The sequence below is a fragment of the Colobus angolensis genome, unplaced genomic scaffold (genome assembly GCF_000951035.1).
Source record: "Colobus angolensis palliatus isolate OR3802 unplaced genomic scaffold, Cang.pa_1.0 Scaffold326, whole genome shotgun sequence".
Classification (NCBI taxonomy): Eukaryota; Metazoa; Chordata; class Mammalia; order Primates; family Cercopithecidae; genus Colobus; species Colobus angolensis.
The window spans coordinates 740930-745326 of NW_012116555.1; the positions used below are offsets into that span (position 1 = coordinate 740930).

The window sequence follows — 4397 nt, forward strand, 5'->3', positions numbered from 1 at the left end:
CCTAACACTGATACCTGGGATTCGATCTATTTGCCTTATTGTTCTATCCACATCATTTTACTGGCATGTTAGTGCTCATTCAGTCTTTGTTGAATGAAGGAATGAGCTGTTTCTGAACTTCTCAAGTAAACAAACTGAAGGAAGATGTAGATTTGTATGTACACTTAGCAGTACGGACCTTGCAGGAAACAGCCGTGGATCACCTCTGCCTTCTAACTGAAGAGATCTGGCACCTGCGAGTATCTGGCAATATAGCTGCATTAACACAATTTGCTTTTGAACACTTACAGTCCAGCACCAAATGCATTTACTGTCTGTAAATGGAACACCTATGGTGAACACTTCTCTTAAAGGAGAAGTGACTTGTGTGAATGCTCTCCTCATTCATCACAGGTATTCCATTTACAGAAGATGCCTTTCTCATCTTCTCTCACTACCCAGATAGTATTTGTGCAATGAGCAACAGCAGAAGAGCCCTCCAGCACTTTACTGAAGTCTTTCTTACCATTTGATACTGTGATCACCCTCTTTGCTCTGATTTGTTTTATAATTGCTGAATCATTTATTTGGGTTTTATTTATGTGCTAATTTATATTCTTATAAATTGTCCTTGTGTTACTATAAATTATCTTACAAACAATACGTTATTTTGTATTATACAGAATAAATTATATTGCATTATAATTAATCTTATATAAGTTGTAAATGATCTTTAATTATTGTTTATGTTTAGCCTATCTCCTTAACTATACTTTAAATTCCTTGAATGCAGGGAATACTTATACGCCATTTTATATTTCCAGTAACACTGTCTTAGTCTTTTTGTGCTGTTTTAACAGATTAGTTCCAGCTATGCCCATCTGTGACTGGGTAATTTATAATAAACGAAAATTTTATTCTCACAGTTCTGGATGTTGGGAAGCACAAGAACAAGGTGCCAGCAGATCCAGTGTCTGTGAGAGCTGCTGTCAGCTTCCAGATGGTGCCTTATTGCTGCATCCTTCAAGGTGTTGAACCCTGTATCTTCACATGGCCAAAAGAAGAGAAGGGTAAAAAGAGCCTTGCTAGTTCCCTCTAGCCCTTTTATAAGGTACTAATCTCATCTGTCAAGACTCCACCTAATTACCTCTAAAAGGCCCTACTGTTAATAACATTGCATTGGGGAATAACTTTCAATGTAAATTTTGGAAGGAACACAAATGACTGAACCATAGCAAGCACCTGACCAATTGTGGTACACATCGGAGGCTCTTACTTTTGTATAATAAAATTTGTCTGGACCTGTATCTCGAGACCTGAAATCATAAGACTAGGACATATTTTGTTGTAATTTTATGGATATTATTATGTATCTTTTTTATTCCTTCTTTTGTAGTAGTTAAATGTAAAACTGGAAAATATATATAGAATTTGTATTTGCTAATGACAGAGGAAAGATTTGGGTCCAAAATCTGGTAATGATAATGACAAGGAAAGTCTTATGGTATTTCGTCTTAATGGTATTTACAAATTGACAAAAAGAAATTCAACTTTACCAGACAAGAAAGTCTCCACTAATCTATTTTTCTGTGTTGGAGCATAAACTATAGCATTGCTGTAATTATCTTTCTGTCTTCTTTCATTAATTTCCTATAATAATGATGCACTTTAGTAATATGGTTTTCTTTAGCTTTTTGGCAAAGTCTCTATTGAGATATGAAACGAGGCTACCAATGTTGGAAAGATCACTTAGTTTATGAATTCAAAAACGGTGAATTGGTGATAGTACTTTATAATGCTCTTCCAAACGATTTATACCCCTTTTAAGTTGCCTCATAATGCCAGAGGCAGTTTTAGATTTTCAGGATTAAAATTAATATCAGGGATTTTATATCTCTATATACATATATAGATATATATATCTTTTATATACAGTTTTAGCTTATATATAGCTGTATGTAAACTATAAAAGCTATATATAATATATATTATATATAATATTATGAACAGGAAAGATACATATATAACTATATATAGTTTGTATACTTTTATATACAATTTTAGCTTTTAAGTATTAAAATTAATATCAGGGATTTTATATATATATAAAATAATCCATTACATATACATATGTATGTATATACATATACATATATATATGGGGTATGTTCTGAAATATATGTTAGAGATAATTTAGTTTAATTACTTCTAACGCAGGGACCATGGAACCCTAGGAAACTATAAAATTCGTGCATACTGTCCACAAATACGTCTCTGCTTGGCACATTGCCTAAGAAACGAATATTAATATCTTTTTCATATGTAGTTTTTCAATGATACAGAAATCATATTATGATGAATAAAATTTATTTCTTAAAATGTTACATAATTCATAGTTCCATTTTGCTATGTACTTCTGAAGGAATTGTAACAAACTATTGATATTTGTTACAATGTTTGTTGTTTAGTATTCTAATGTTTAAATATGTTTTTAAAATGCTGTAAGAATTTTTAAAAATAGATTCTAATGCTTGAAAACATGGGCACATTCATGACTTTTAACACCAGCAATTCTCAAAGTGTGACCAAGCTCCCTGAAATCCCTGAGAAATTTTAGTGAGTTATATGAAGTCAAAACTATTTTTATAGTAATACTAATACATTATTCACCTTTCTCTCCTCTCTCATGCAATTCTGGAGACTCCAAAGAATATGATATTGCAGCAGATTGAATACAAAAGTAGATATAAGGATACAGCTGTCTTTTATAAAGCCACATATTGAAGCAATTTGTAAAAACATAAAACAGTGCCATTCTTGCACTAGTATTTTGTCTTAGAAAATTATCTTTATACATATATTGTTTTATTAACATATTTTTGTCTTATTACTATTTTAAATTAATAAACAATGTTTTTAAATTTTCTCAGTTATACTTTCTAATATAGTAAATATAGGTGGATAGGTAACACACATACACAAAGTCCTCTGGGCTTCTCAGTAATTTTAAAAATATGAAAGGGCTCTAAGACCAAAGCACTCTAGGATTGCTGTTTCAGCTGATGAAAATATATTCTCTACCACACTTCTAGAATGACTACTTATTTGGTAAGTCCTGCTCCAATAACTTAATTTTCAATGTTTCAATATAAAAAACTCTATAGTGTTGGTTTTTGTAGCTCATTGTCCTGTGTAATAATTTATTTGGTAACTTGAGAAAGAAAAAGCTTAATAAGCAGTGTTTTCTCTTTCCTTTTCCAAAAAGGTAATTCAATAAGCAATCAAAATTATACTCTTAACTATCAATTTTAAAATTACTTGCATTCCACTAAATATAACTGCCTACGAGAAGAAAGTATTATACGACTAGTTATTTACTTTATTCCAAATTTATAGAGACCTGAACATAGCCCTCTGGCCAAAAATAGCTTAATACTAGATTTCATGGTCACACAACTTATTATTCATTGGAAGTTCTCTTGACATCAATTTGCACTTACTCTGATGTTCATTAATTCTGTATATTACTTCAGTTGAACCTAATGGCTAAGAATAGACTACATCAAATGGGTTAAGTTTGCCATTTCTGTGTGTGAGATGATGCTCAATAGCCACAATGACTGCAGCTTTGGGCAGGAGAATAAATATGCTGCTGCCCAGGTAAAGGCAAGAGAAATGAGTTTCACCTTACAGAGATGTCATTGTGGTTAGTCTTCTGAACAAAGCAATGATACATCCTTGCTTAATATTTCATTTTACCTTGTTATATCTCTGGTGCTGCTCATTACAGAACATGAATGGGGAGCACAGGATGAAGAGCAGATCTGATACATGTTAGGTCCAAGCATGAATGCTGATGAAGATAGCCACATGTAATTACATGTGTGGAAAAGGGGTTCTGTGAAATGGCATGTTAAAGCCATTGCAGTAGCTAAGATTAACAATACAGACATTACAAAGAAAAATACAAGGAGGTCATGGGCAGACTCCAGAGCAGAATTTAATTTAAGACATGGCAAGTAGTGGAATAATTATGTGCTTATTACTTGATTGTGAATTCCTTTTGGACAGGGAGTTACACAATTTCTAGCATGTCTTCAGTATTGAATGAATAAATGAAGGAAATAAGCCATTAGATAAAAGCAGAATAAGGAAAATAAAGTTGTATGGCAGTTAAGAGAATACTTTTTATAAAAACTGAGGGTGACATGCAAGTATGATTAATCAGTATTATTCATTGGTGTGAGAAGTTATGCAAATGAGCACTACTAAAAATATTTTTGGATATGACTATAAAGAGTCTGTGGCTGGAGCAAAATGTTTTCAATAGAGTGGTGTGGAGTTTGAAGACAACTGAAAGTAGTAAGGGGCAAGCTGACTATAAGGAAAATGAATGTGATTATATGGTGACAAAAAAT

The 4397-nt window shown here is 32.2% G+C and overlaps 1 long non-coding RNA gene across 1 annotated transcript in view; it reads left to right on the forward strand.

Annotated features, from left to right (window-relative positions):
* The first annotated feature begins 952 nt into the window (after positions 1-952).
* LOC105518669 overlaps positions 953-4397 on the forward strand; it is a 28231-nt gene continuing 24786 nt past the window's right edge. The window contains exon 1 of the long non-coding RNA XR_001002864.1: positions 953-1090. This is a non-coding gene — a long non-coding RNA (uncharacterized LOC105518669). The remainder of the gene's footprint in view (positions 1091-4397) is intronic.